This window comes from Heteronotia binoei, chromosome 15 (genome assembly GCF_032191835.1).
Source record: "Heteronotia binoei isolate CCM8104 ecotype False Entrance Well chromosome 15, APGP_CSIRO_Hbin_v1, whole genome shotgun sequence".
Classification (NCBI taxonomy): Eukaryota; Metazoa; Chordata; class Lepidosauria; order Squamata; family Gekkonidae; genus Heteronotia; species Heteronotia binoei.
In genome coordinates this window covers 52,660,952-52,675,804 of record NC_083237.1, presented here as the reverse complement: position 1 = coordinate 52,675,804, position 14,853 = coordinate 52,660,952, and the positions used below count along the sequence as shown (strand labels likewise).

The 14,853-nt window shown below is 47.2% G+C and overlaps 1 protein-coding gene across 8 annotated transcripts in view; it reads left to right on the top strand.

The window, feature by feature from the left end:
* The window catches only part of SRCIN1 (SRC kinase signaling inhibitor 1), a 468,342-nt gene that overhangs the window by 280,024 nt on the left and 173,465 nt on the right, over positions 1-14,853 (top strand). Inside the window, exon 1 of one of the 8 annotated variants that reach the window (XM_060256105.1) lies at positions 10,448-10,580. The exons of 6 other annotated variants lie outside the window; for them this stretch is intronic. The gene's annotated coding sequence lies outside the window, so the exon portion shown is untranslated. Of the gene's footprint in view, positions 1-10,447; positions 10,581-14,853 lie in introns of those variants that run through there. One more of the 8 variants, XM_060256104.1, reaches the window with a different exon arrangement.

The window sequence follows — 14,853 nt, the reverse complement described above, 5'->3', positions numbered from 1 at the left end:
CCGCATCACGTGTGCTGCTGCTGCTTATGGATTGGCTGCAGCTGTAGAATCCTCCACAGCCCTTCATGTATTAACAGAAGCATTCACAGTGGAGAATCCTAGCACTAGATTCCCCCCCCCCAAATTCTGAAGCACTAGATCCCCCCCAAAAATTTCCTCCGCTCTCTTTCCCCTCCCCGGCTGGCGCTTGCAACGGGGACCTGACTGCTTCCTGCTGCCAGAGCTCCCCCCCCCCGCTCCATTCTCTCCTTCCCCTTCTGTGGCGCGTGTGAGGAGCTCGCTCGCGTCTACTTTCTAACCGAGCGGAATGTAGCCAGGGAGAAGAATGCAGGACTCCAACTTCCCATTTTATACATGGCGATTTTGTGCAGGTCCAGAAATCCTGGTGGCACAGCTGCGGGAGGCATTCCCTTCTTAAAACACACACACATGGACGCTTTGGCCCGCACCGGCACTACATTCCCCCCCCCCCCCCCCAGCAATGGTCGTTTTCGCATTATCGAGATAACGCAACAGCGGAATAACGCAACTAAAGTCAATAATGAAAAAAAATTCTAACGAAACCAATTGAAGTGCCAATTGAGGCTATTCCAGGAGGGGTTTTTTTTTTTTTCTATTTGTTAATTTCGAAATATCGCTATTACGCAAAACTGTGAAGTTTAAAAAAAAAATGGCCGTGCCGGCACTTTGGGGAAGCGCCGCGAAATGCTGATGATTGGCCAAGCGGGTGGATGGGGTGGGAGGACGGAAAGGGAGAGGGTGACGCCCCCAAAGCAGTCGATCCGGCGTGGATGGATTTCGCACAGGAAACTCCGCTGAGTGGATCCGGAGGTTTTCGGAAACTCCGGCAACTTGCTGAAAAACATACTCCGGCGTAAAATCCCTGAAGCGCCGGAGCAAAGCGCAGCGCCGGAGCAACATGTGCAAAATCCAAGAGAAGATCCGGAGGTAAATGGGGCGCTACGCCGGAGCAAACGCTAGTGCGAAAACGGCCTATGGTAAAATTGGCTTAAAATCATAGTGCACTTCTAAAGCTGATGCACAGAGGAATGTAATGTGCACGTTTAAGTTTGCATAGTCTTGTGTTTTGTGTATTTCCCACTTTACAGGGTTGTGGTTTTATCCTTCAGCTTTAAGCTTACAGTGGTAGAATACTAGCTTATTTCTTGTTCGCTGCCTGTCTGTACCACGGCACTGAATACATCTTTATTGTTCTGATTTAACTATGCAGATAGATACTTAAACACCTGTATTTGGTTGGTAAGAAGGCAAGGCAGTGAGTGAGAATCCAGACAGGCAGCATGAACAAAGTTCGGGGCGCCTTTAAGGCAAACATAGTTTAATTCTGAGTGTATGCTTTCATGTGCATGAAGTGTGCATGCATAATCCAAGGCTATGCAAACTTAAGCGCGCATGCTACATTCCCCTGTGCATCAATTTTGGAACTGTACTCCCCTGAAACCCCACACAGAGTCTGTTGGCCCTAGAAAGCAGGGTGGCCCATTTCCCCTCTTCAATTTTGTCATTGCGCTGCACCCCTCTGTAAGACAGGAAGCAACAGCACACACATGTAATCCCACACACAACCCATTAAACTGCTTCATTCCCACCCCTATCCATCATGACAACCTGTGGAACATCTACTAACACCAGATATGATATGCTGTGCAACAGATGACAGTGTGCTAATGGTGCAGCACCTGTGGTTTAAGCATCTGTTAGAAAAAGAAAAACAGGCAAACGAACTACCCTTCAGAATGCTACCACAGTCGAAAAATGCATGCACAACTTACCAGGACCATTTGGGCAGATGTCCTCCGAGTTCACTGTTGCCGGAGCCGCATCACAAAACAGTTCTTGGGGAAACACCTCACGACGAACAGAAGAAGCTGGCTCGTCATCTTCAAAGGTGATGCTGCATGCCAGTCTCTTGGGCTTCAGGCTGGCATCTCCTTTCAGGATGCTGCGTAACTCCCTATAATAGGGATATGTGGCTGTACTCAAGCCACAATGTTTTTGTTTTTGTGCTGTGTCCCTCAGATGTCTGCTTATGATGCCTGGAGATGATGATGAAGAAGATACTGGATTTATATCCCACCCTATACTCTGAATCTCAGAGTGATCACAATCTCCTTTACCTTCCCCCTGTGAAGTGGGTGGGACTGAGAGAGCTCTTACAGCAGCTACACTTTCAAGGACAACTTCTACAAGAGCTACAGCAGCTGCCCTTTCAAGGACAACTTCTACAAGAGCTATGACTGACCCAAGGCCATCCCAGTAGGTGCAAGTGGAGGAGTGGGGAATCAAACCCGGTTCTCGCAGATAAGAGTCCACGTACTTAACCACTACACCAAACTGGCTCTCTGGAGTACACTTATAAGAGGTATAATTCCTATGAGAGGATTGAAGGGCTTGTTGAATTCTCTCTTCTCCCCCAAATGCAAGGAGATCAAGAGTTTTCTGCTCCTTCCAAGCTGCCCCCCTCACCCCACTCATCCTTACCAACAAGAGTAGCCTCACAGATAAGCACACAAACCACTTGCCAACTTCAGCCCACCAAGACAAGAAGTTTGCCGTCCTGCTGTGCCTGGATAGCCCAGGCAAGCCCAGTCTCATCAGATCTCAGAAAGCTAGCAGGGCTGACCCTGGCAAGTACTTGGAAGGAAGACCTCCTTGGAATACCAGCAGTTGAGAGGGCGGGGCAAGCTTTATACAGCCACCCCTCTGAATATCCTCCTTGCTCCCAGTTGGGGTCAGAACACATGAGCAAAAGCAAACGGCCCGTAGCTGCAAAAATATTTACTGAAAATGATGAAGGTACTAAATGACCACTCTATGACAGTATGAATGAAAAATGTATTGAGCCTAATCACAAACTCGACCAACTTGAGAATAGACACTGATTACAAAAGGCAGCACTTGTATCCTTGACAAGGAGCAGCCGCTCCCACTTCCGTTGCTCACGTGAATCTGAATACCAGGGAATTCCGTAAGTAAAAAACCCCTGTCTTAATATTCAAAGTCCCATAGTTGTAGAATAACAGACGTGGCGCAACGGCACACCGGTAAAAAGCCGTTTCCCACATGGCTTCATCAGGCTCATGCATGTTATGGGGACAACGTAACCTGCGATACAATTACTCATGCACAGCAAGTCAGATTCAAATGCTGGCATCACGCAAACGCTTTTGCCATCCTGCCCTGGCCTGGATAGCCCAGGCAAGCTCAATCTCATCAGATCTCAGAAAGCAAGCAGGGCTGACCTTGGCAAGTATTTGGAAGGGAGACCTCCTTGGAATACCAGCAGCCGGGAGGGCAGGCTTTATACAGCCACCTCTCTGAATATCCTCCATGCTCCCAATAGGGGTCAGTCACCAGAGGCAGCCATGACTCCCAGGTGTGCACACACACAAATACAAAAAATTCCAAAAAATTAAAATTAAATACAATTGGAAAAAAAAATTCGCCTCCCTGAGATGTATATCTGTGATTCACTCAGCAACAAGTCATCAGCTAATCATGTCTGGGTACGGATGGACTGCATGGATGGATGAACATCAGGATGTTTGCTACAGATACTTTCTTAGGTTAGCAACATCTGTCACACCAATCACTGATGTCCTGAGCACCCGCTGCCCAATGAGCTACTTCTCTCCTCTTGTTTCTGGGTAACAACAGCTGCCATCTCACTGTATCAGTATAGCACTTGAGATTCCATTGACTTAAGACATCTCAGTGGTGTCGCTATAGCACTGAAGTTCTATATAGGTCTAGCTCTATAGCGCTTAACTTAGAACATGAAAGAAATATCTGAGAAAGACTGTGCCACAAAAAAGGATGGGGTGGAAAACAGCATTGTAGGAAGCAGTATGGACATTTTAAATAGTACACCAAAGTTAGGGTTTGTAGAACCTTTCGGGCTCAAGTGCCGTGTTCTACTGGAGAAAGTTTTTCTTCCAGACGTTTCGTTCTCAGGTGCGGAGAACATCCTCAGTGGCATTGCAGCCGGAGCAGGCGTTCTGACCTTCTTGGCTGCTGTGCATTGAGTGAGGCCAGGGCTGCTGGAGAGCTGCTATTTCTAGGCTGGAGGGGGTGTGGTGAGAGGGCAATTGGTTTGTGAATGTACCCATTGTTTGGTGGGGCTTCCTGGAAGGGTGGTGATAAGGAAACTGGCTGTGGAATGTGACCATTGTTCTGTGTTGATTGCTGGGAGGGTTGGAAGGGGTGTGAAGATAAGGAAGATGGTTGTTGATTGTGCTGATTGTTCTCTGGAATGTGCTGGTTGTTCTGTGACCTTCTGCAATTTGTAGTCTGTAGGGTGTTTTGCAGAGCTGGATACCAGGAATGGTGAATGGAAATGCCTTCTTCCTTTCTGTTAAAGTTGTGCTGGTGTTTATAAATCTCAATAGCTTCTCTGTTCAGGCGGGTGTGATAATGTGAGACCATAGAAAGGACTTCAGTTCTTTCAAAGTGGATGACGTGGTCTCCTTGAAATGCATGTTCAGCAACAGCTGATTTTTCTGGCTGAAGCAAGCGACAGTGTCTCTTGTGTTCGGTGAGGCGGGTGTTGATACTGCGTTGGGTAGTACACCAAAGTGGTTCAGAAGCACAGCAAAGGGGTAGAAAACAGAAAGAAGCAATTGCCCTCAACAGCCACGCTTTGCTAACCCAACACAATAGAGTTTGTATGAGTGGGTAAATAAATTCGGCCAGCAGCCAGTTACTAAAATGGGTCTGTCTGAAATGACAGAACATATGAACATATAAAGCTGCCTTATACTGAATCAGACCCTCAGTCCATCAAAGTCAGTATTGTCTACTCAGACTGGCAGCAGCTGTCCAGGGTCTCAAGCTGAGGTTTTGCATGCCTACTTGCCTCGACCCTTTTTAGTTGGAGATGCTGGGAATTGAACCTAGGACCTGCTGCTTACCAAGCAGATGCTCTACCACTGAGCCACTGTCCCACCCCAGAAACTCCATCAGCAACCACTTACTAAAATGGAATACGAAGGAAGTTTGGAAAGGGCTGTAGAGTTGGAAGGTGCCATAGAGGCCATCTAGTCCAACCTTTGCTCAATGCAGAATCAACCTAGAGCCTCCCTGTCAAGTGTTCATCCAGCTTCTGCTTGAAGTCTGCCAGTGAGGGGGAGCTCACCACCTCCAAGCCCAGGGGTGTTAAACTGGGCCAGAAACCAAACGGGGGTGTTCCTGTGGGCCGGAACCAGCCCATCCAGAGCTTCTATCCGATCCATGAGCAATTGGTTATTTTATTGTCAGATAACAGAGGCTGTGCATGATGTCTTTTGTATACTGTAAGAGTGTTAACACTTTAAACATGTATGAATAAAAAATAATAATGTTTATTGGGTTTGCCTGTGTGCTTTATAAAGTTCATATCTCCAGTCCCTGGCATTACATTTTAAGGCGCACAAGGCCAGGCCCAACAAGGCGACATTTATGTCAGATCCGGCCCTCATAACAAATGAGTTCAACGCTTCTGCCTTAGACAGCTGATTCCATTGCTGAACTACTTTTTGTGTTAAAATATTTTTTATTACAGCTGCTGTATTGAATTTTATTTTTAAAAAATGCTTCTCCCCCCCCCCCCCCGCCCTTCTTAGTAGGTTGTTAGTTTTTATCTGTTTGCTTTTTTTGCTGTTTGTATAAGGGGGAGGGTCTTATAGGTTTTATAGTTCTTGGGCTGCTGCAAATGAGGGAGGGACAGTGGCTCAGTGGTAGAGCATCTGCTTGGTAAGCAGAAGGTCCCAGGTTCAATCCCTGGCACCTCCAACTAAAAAGGGTTCAGGCAAATAGACGTGAAAAACCTCAGCTTGAGACCCTGGAGAGCCACTGCCAGTCTGAGTAGACAATACTGACTTTGATGGATTGAGGGTCTGATTCAGTACAAGGCAGCTTCATATGGTCATATATGCTCCTATATTAACAGTTTGATATAGTGTTATGTTCCCAACTTTGCAATTTAGAGATGCACATCTCCTTTCAATTCCCCTCCTGTGTCAGCTTTGTAAATTCATTCCTGGCTTGGTGCTGCAGTAACCCAAGGCGCAGTGATTATTACAGCAGTGTGTCAAATCCGGCATAACCCCAAAACATTGCCAGCACTATGATTTGCAAACCCGCTTCAAACCATGGCTCTTCTGCTTTGCCTGCTGGTCCACAAACCATGGTTTGGTCCCAAGAAACCGCAGTTTTGCTTCTTGACCCATAAGTTGCTGTTATGCTTGAACGGGGGCGCTTGATGATCAGAACACGACCAGGTGGTTAGTTATAAAAAAATCTCCAGGCATAGAGTTTTGGCTGCCCTTTGCATAACCAGAAGAAGCAGAATAAATTATGTAAATTAAGGAAATCTATACAAATTAGCCTTAATTTGTACAGATTGCAAAATTCAACTCCTCAGGATGCCAGATATGGAATGTTTTTATGCAGAATGTTTAGCTGGAGAGTGTTTTATTCTTTTCCAAGTGCTGAAGATGGGGGGGAATCACTGGCAGCAACGCATTCCCAGTGTGGTTGTTTATATTGTTTAGCCAGATGTACAAGTGGGAAGAAAAGATAGATGTTTGTACACTCCTGGAATGGAAAACCACTTTCAGCTCTTCAAAATTATTATCTGTCTCCCTCCTGAACATTATTTGCGGCCTCCGGCCTCCGCCATCAAGGTCTGTAAGCAGAAGTGTGGGTATAATGCCTTCAGTCAGGAGTGTCAAACATGTGACCTTGGGGGCTAAGTCATGTGCCCAGAGAACTCCTATCAGGCCCCTGAGCAACCAATTGTCATCTGCTCCTCCCTCTCTCTCGCTTCTTTCTGCATGACAGCTTGCTTTGCCGGGCTCCCTCAATCGCACAGGAGCTACAGAGCAAAGCCTCTACTTTCTCCATTGGCTGAGGGTCCTCCCTTGGGGAGGAAGGAGGGGAGGGTTAGCTTGCTTTGCCAGGCCCTCTTAATCTCGCAGCAGAGCTCCTGAGCCAAGCCTCTCTTGCTTGGCTGAGGCTCCTGGTCCCCTGGGGAAGGAAGGAAAGAGCCAGAGCTTTCTTTGCCCAGTTCCCTGGATCCCGTGGGAGAGATATAAATAAAGCACCTTGAAGACCAACGTGTGCTAATGTTTTAAGCATGTTTCATTTTAAGGTTTTTTTAAAAAAAATATTTAATTGTGTTTGGCTGTATCCTTTAAAAGTTTAAAGTACACGCCTAACCCGGCCCAACAAGGTCTCATTTATGTCAGATCCAGCCCTCATAACAAATGAGTTTAACATCCCTGCCTTAAGAGATACGAAAGACCAACTCTCCAAGGCCTGGTCTGGCCCTACCCACAGAAGGGGTCCAAAGGCTGGCCACCTATTCCTTTTTAAAAACACTACCTTCCTTTGCAAATGCAAAACAAAAAGAACTTTCCTTCTTGCCACAAGTTTCTGATTTTGGAGCTCTCCAAGGTAGCAGTTTTAACCCCATCTCCCCCCCCTCCCTCCTGTTCAATAACTTGGAGCACAACCCGCTGAGGGGACCAGCTCTCTCACTATAATCCCCTTTGTACGCTTCGCTCATCATCGCACAACTTGTTGTTTGTGCCGGGGGCCCCAGGAGTCTGCTTGGCTACTGCCAGGACAAGGGCCTTTTCCACCTTGGCCCCCTCTGAGTGGAATGCCTCGCTGGGTGAGGTTTAAGCCCTGTGGGACCTTTTGAGCTTCTGCAGGGCTTGCAAGTCAGTCCCGTTCAAAGGCTTCTTGTGATCTTGTTCTGTGGGCCCTCTCTGAACTTATCCACCCGTCATTTCTCTGTATATTATTATTTATGAAGGGCCAGTGTCTGTTTTACTATCTTACATATTATGTATTTTTATATGCAGTTGTTCCTTGATTATTTAATTTACTTATGGGGGGGGCATTTATTCAAGCATTTTTTTTTTAGTTTAATGCTTGATTGTTGTAATCCACCCTCAGCCATCGGGAAAGGGCAGGAAAGAAATCTAATAAAATATTTATTTATTCGGCTTATATTCTGACCTCCCTGCTGAAGCAGGCTCAGGGTGGCTCGCATTTTCGTAAAAATCACGTCAAAACTGGTATTGATATAAACTGCAAACATAAAATATAAGAATATATAAAAACATAAAACAGTATCAGGTGCTATTAATTACTAAACAAATAAAGTTCTCCTTTGTGCCATGGACGCTGCGGCATGTTCACTTTAGTGGACCTGTAGCTGAAGAGCTTTAGCTGGGACCTGCCTGACCTTCTTTCTGCTAGACTCAAGGATGCGGGCCTCGCAGCTTCACCCTGTTGCGTGGCAAGGCCTTCCTTCTTCCATACCGGCCCTACTGATGAAGCAGCATGTTATCAGTCATCCTTCATCCATTTTCCCTTCACAAACAACCCTGTGAGGGGCGCTAGGCTGAGAGTGTGTGAGAGAGGCCCAAGGTTAGTCAGTTAGCTTCATGAGTGGGGATGCAAACCTGGGTCTCCCAGATTGTAGTCCGACACACTAACCACTACATGAAGTGGGTTGTTAACATGCCTAGAGATTGGGTTGCCACAGTGACAGCGCTCTTGGCCCAGACTAGCCTGATCCTGTCAGATCTCGGAAGCTAACCAGGGTCGCCTGGACAACAATTTCAAAGGATGACATCTTAGGAATACCAGGGGTTTGATGCAGAGGCAGGCCTCAGCAGGCCACCTATGAAATATCTCTTGCCTTTTAAAAAAAAAACCTGGCTCGCCACCTAGTGGCGCATAATGCTAAAAGAGCTAGAACTTCTGTCTGCGAGATGATCTTAGAATCTCTTGGCTATTCTACATACAGTGCCATATGATAATTATTAATTGATTATTTCTTAATTATTAATAATAATTTATTATTAGTGAGTCTTCAGAGGAATACAGTATATATTATTGCAGTATATGATTATATACTGAATAATAATTATACATTTTATTAGAATATATTATTACTATTACTGTTATGATTGAGTTATAAGCGTCATTATGAATATTTTAATTAAACACATTTTCGCAGGTACTCAGATTCAGCCTTTGCTGTCCTGCTTTCCCCACTGCTACGATTTTGCCCATTGGGGCAGAGATCTATGTTTTTCGATTCTGTCAAGCAACTGGTATAAATTAAATCATGCGGCCTACCAAACTGAGGGGCATTAAAACCTCTGGCATGCCTGGATCCTTCCCATTTCTTTTCAGGGATGTGCGGGAATGAGAGTTGCAGAAGATTCCCTAAACGTATTGCTTTCCAAATGGCTCCCACCAAAGGTCGTGTCATTCCCCATCACCCTCGCAGCTGGGGTCAGGCGTTCTTCACCTCCTCTACCTGCCCTCTTGCAGACACAGGTTGCTGTTTACATGCTTGGTGGTTGGGGAAGGGGGGAAGAAGAGGTCACGTCCAATGTTCCCTCTAAGCTGCAGAGTCTTGCGAGCAAAAATTCTACTTTGTGAGCTACTGGCATTAAAGTTGTGAGCGACGGCATAAATTTTTGTGCTCTGGGGCCATTTTTCCTGAGCGAAGACAAAAATGTATGAGCTGGAAGCCAAAAATCTGTGAGCTAGCTCACGCTAACTCAGCTTAGAGGGAACACTGGTCACGTCCTGCCTCAAACAATTCCCTCCCTCCCAATTCAATCCAGCAAAAAGGCTCTTGTGGGGGGGGGGGGAGCAGCTGGGAGTGACTGAGGTCTACCCCGGATGCTGCACATGCCAGAGACTCAGTGTAGCTCTAAGACTGCCTCTTACGTTGTGTGTGGGATTTGCACAGTCCAGAGTGGGAGGAGCAGGCCTCGGATTCAGCAGGAGCTCACAGGAGCACAGTTTCTGAACCTTTCTGAGGGTTCCCCCTCCTCCTCCCCACCTTGTCCTTTGAATAGTAGGTGCAGCTGCATCACAATCCCTGGATGAGCTCCACCACCTGTTTTTCTACAACATATGACCCCTGGGGGGGAGGATCAGAGGATGGGGACTTTCTCCCCAACCCGGGCCTAGGGCTGGAACAGCCTGCCCCCTCCCCCCACCCCGTAGCGCTCTGGGCTGGCGTCATGCACAGGCTCCAAAAGACAGGTGGAGTCCTGGTAACCACAGTGACGGTGCCCTTATAAGGGAAGCCAGAGGAAGCTGGCTCCTCTTGCTAAAGTCAGCCTTGGGGGGCTGTGGGGAGGAAAGGATGGCAGGCGAGTGATGGAGGGGGGGTGACCTGCACACCTGCCTCCCTCTCCTCCCCCTGAGGTCATTGCCCACCCCCTTCCCTCCCCCCCCCAAAAAAAAGAGAGCAGAAGCAACTGCAGGGTGCAATCTTCCTCTCCCTGCCTCCCCTTCGCCTTCCCCCAGCCAACCTGGCCCTTCCAGCAGCGGGCAGAACGAGGGAACCGAGAGGGGGAAGAAGAAGGCGAGCGACCCAGCTCTGCTGCTCCCGCCGCCGTCGCTGACGGATGAATTTATAGGCACTGCAGCCTCCCATTGTGTGGAAGCGGCTGCTTGCCTGGCCGCTGGTGCCTCCGGGATGTGGATGGCCCAGGTGGGAGGCTCAGGAAGGGGGCCCGGGGGGATCTAACCTGTGGCAGGTAAGCGACGGGCCGGGACAGGGGAGGGGAGGGGGGAGGGCAGGGAGGGGGGGGGGAGAAAACAGCAAGGTATGTGTTGTGTTGGGGGGGGGGGGGAGAGAGACCGGGAGAGAGGAAATCAATCGGTAGCAGCGGTGGAGCATCTTTGCGCAGGTGATGGAGGAGGCAAAAGACGGTTCTCCATCTCCCCCTCCTATGGGGTCCTTTGGGGGAGAACTGACAAGCTTTCCTTTGAGAAAAAAGGAAAGGGGGGGGTCTGGTCCCCCCCCCCCAACAATTGCTCTTCCGGAACAGTCTCTCCTGTAATTCGATCACTGCGCCAAACTGGAGAAACTGGTCAATAACCTCTTCTGTCCCAGATCTGGAAAGGCAGGAGCACAGCTATCACTTGTCTGGAGGGGCTGCAGATGGAGCTCTTGATGGAGAAGGGTGTATTGGGACAGCGGTCTAGACTAGAGAAACATGCACAGACTTGGGGATTGCTGGTCTAGGATCTTGCCTTACAGAGACGAGAACTGCACGGCTGAATTTGGTTTTTTCCTTTGCTTTTTGTGCTTTAATTTGCGGTGGGGGGGAGAGGAGAAAGGAGGAGGGAGAGAGAGGGGGTGCGCTGTTGTGCGGTTGCTAAGCCACAAGCCCTTGCAGGAACTACAAGAGGTCAGCTTGAATTTGGGGCTGAAGGGGGGGTGGAGGGAGGGTTTGTGTGGGTGTGTTCGTTGTGGTAGTTTTCTTTCAGGATGTTGGCGGACAAGACTGGATGGAGGGGGTGGGACTGGATGAAGTATTTGATGGTTGTTTGTGGTCATTTTTCGGTCCAAGGCAATTATCCCACTTGCTCCTTACGACAACCCTAGGAGGTGGGTCTGGTTGGACTGAGACAGACCCATGCACAGTCACCCCATGAGCTTTGTGGTGGCAGCAGAATTTGAACACAGGTCTCTCTAATCCGTGTCTAGATTGTCCATTCTCTGTTTTTTTTGGGGTGGGGGAGATGGTAAATAGGAGCATAAGAATCTAGAAGTGATGGTAGGAAATTCATAACAAGTAAGACTGACACGTTTCTGTGTCCATTCCCTCCACATCGGTGAAGAGGTAGTATGGTGTAGTTGGACTGGGGAGAGATGGCTTCATATACCCACTCCACCCTGGGAGCTTGCTGCAGTGGAAACTTGCAGGGTTGTTGTGAAGGCAAAATGGAGGAGGGGGATCGAGCTCCTTGGTGGAATGGCAAGATGAAAAATGTGCTAAATTATAATAAATGAAGAATCAGTCAGGGATTGCAGGCATTGGCTGATTTCTAAAAAGAGAGGTATCAGGGTTAAGATTTATGTTTGTGCGGAAGCTGTGCCCATTAATCTGGAAGATGTACTCTCTCTGTGTCACTCTTTCCCTCTGTCTGTCTGTCTCTGCACTTTCCTGTTCTGAAAAAAAAATCTGCACATGCTCAGAGGCACTTTTATTTATTTATATTTATTTTAGTATATTTCTATTCTGCCCATTCCCCGTAGGGCTCAGGGCAGAGTACAAAATATGATAAAACAATAAAATACAATAAAAACGTTTTTAAAAACAGTCAACTCAACAGCACTCAGAGAAGTTTACCGTATCGTCACATATTGCCCAACCTGGCCGTCTCACATCATGATATCTCATAGAGATGGCAGGTGAGAATCCATTTGATAGCACAGGTGACAGCGCCGATAGGGGAGGCCAACCAGATCAAGAATAGGGGAGGCCAGCCAGATCATATTAGTTTTCATATTGCAAGGATCAGGGTGGACTCCTGGTAAACTCTTAAGGGAAGTCTTATCTCCCCCCCCCCCCTTCACTTTCTCTAGGCTGCTTCTCAGCTTCCCGAGGAGATCTATAACCTATGCCCCTGTGTAGGGTTGCCAACTTTCAGGTGGGGGGTGGAGATCTCCCACTATTACAACTGATCTCCAGGCACCTGGAGGAAAATGGCTGCTTTGGAAGGTAGACTGTATGGCATTATACCTCACTGAAGTCCCTCCCTCTGCCAAAACCCTGCCCTCTTTAGACTCCACCCCCAAAATCTCCAGGTATTTTCCAACCTGGAGCTGGCAACCCTATTTCTGCGCGTCTTGCTTCCTACAGGCTTGGAAGATCCATGTCCACTTCCCCCTTTATGCCCCTCCCTCCTTTCTTCCTGCATACCCCCCCACCACACAGACTGTCTGGATAATGATGTAACCTTTACCTCATCCACCTGCCATAAATATTTATCATTCCCCATTTTGCACAGGAGACTAGAGAGTTATTTTTAGTGCAATTCTAGGAAGAGTTATGCGTTTCTAACCCCTGTTGACTTCAGTGGATTTAGAAAGGTGTAAAATCTACCAAGGATTATGCTGTTAACAACGCAGTCTTACGGACACTGTTTGAGATTACACTGTAGGATCTACCTGAAAGAAATTGCTTTAACAAACAAATGCACAAACATTATTAATTAGCTGTGTTTTTACGGGCATTTGTGGCTTTGCACACTGGGGTGCAACTCTAGTGGCCGAGGAAAACCAGTAAAGCCCAATCAGCCACACGATCCCGCCTGATTTGATTACAATGTGATATTTTTTTGTAATATATATAATTTTCAGACTGTCATTTGCCCTGAGTCCTAAGGATGGGGTGGAAACCACAGTGCTCAGTAAAATAAAGCTTCTTTATTCATGTTGTGCCATCAGATGGTATACAAAGCACTGAAGTGACAGTCCTTAAGGACATAAAATCCATCTTAGATGAAGGAAGTTCAGAGAGAAATGGGGAATTGGACCTTGAGTCCTTGGGCACATAGTTGCAGGGAAACAGGTGGCTGTTGAGGAACAGAGGAGGTGAGACTGGAAAGGGTTAAGGGGTGGCCTTGAAAAAAAGCAAGGTAGAATCTTGGTAAATGGGAGGCTGTCCAAATCATAGAGGCAGGCACACGTACACTGGATCAGGGCCTCTGTGTTCAGCTAAGCAGCATGAGAACCGCTCCGCTTCCAACACAACCTCCAATGTTCTGCCTGCAAACTAATCACTGAAAGAGTTCTGCATGGCTGAAAAAAGGGCATCTGTGGTTTTTGGCTTCAGGTTGGCAACCGTCTTGTCCTCTCGTGACACCCTGTAAACACAAGCTGGCAATGCGCTGGCACGTTACCCACTTTGCAACATCCAGTCTTCATCAGTGTTCCATCTCCCCTGGGTTTCCCCCTCCCCTCAACTATGCAGGCAGTAATGTTGGAATCGAATATAGGAACCTGGGACTTTGGCTTTTTAAATTTAGGCAACTTGGAGGTGGGGATCTGATTTTGTACTATAACAGCAACAGTAATTAATATTTATATAATGCCTTCAAACCTTCTCAGCTCATTACATATGTTATCTCAATGATCCTTGCAAAATCCCTTTAAGATAGGCCTGTGGTGTTCTGAAGGCTGAGATGAAAGTGGGCCTCTTCTCACAGACTTTTTGAGCAATGTTGAAAAATATCCCACCTTCAATAGTTTTTCAGTAATCGCTTCAAAAGGCAATTGTGATGGGGCAGGGAGCTAAGGTGATTGCCTGTTCTTGACGATCTCCCTCACTCTGAATTCCTTATTTGCCTTATTGGGACCAGCACACAACCACATCTGATTGGCTAGGCAGCACTGTGACATCATCCCATTTATGACATGGTTCCTGATTGTCTCAGATGGACTGATCCAGGAAATATTTATTGCCCTCACTCCAAATGGGCTTAATTTGCCCTTTGTGATACCATTGAGTATCCAAATCTAATTAGCTGTACAACATTGTGATGTCATCCCACCATGATTGGCTGTGCCATTGCGATACCTTCCCATTCCCATGAGCCCCGGTTCTCTGGGATTGTCCCTGAGTGATGGCGAAGAAGACATAGCTTCAAAGCTCTGGAGCACTGTGCTAAAAGCATTGAAGAGCTCAGTTCCTGGGAATGCTTGAGTGATTTGAGGTAGCTCGTGGAAATGACTTCTCTGTCCTCAAATGTCTTTGTGGTTTCCTTCTCTCCTTGGTTCTTTGAGTTCCTCACAACAAAATGGTATGCAACAAGCAAAAGCCTCAGGCTGTACTGTAACTCATGACTCAGTTCAGTTTGGGACATTTTCCAAAGCTGATTAATATTTCCAAAGCCGATACAAATCACTGGTATTTGTTGGACCAGTGATTTGTTATAAGGCTGATGCCCATACACTGAGCTCAACAGGGATCAGTTTCTGACACTTGTTTATCCCTGGCCAGGGTACAGTAAGGTATC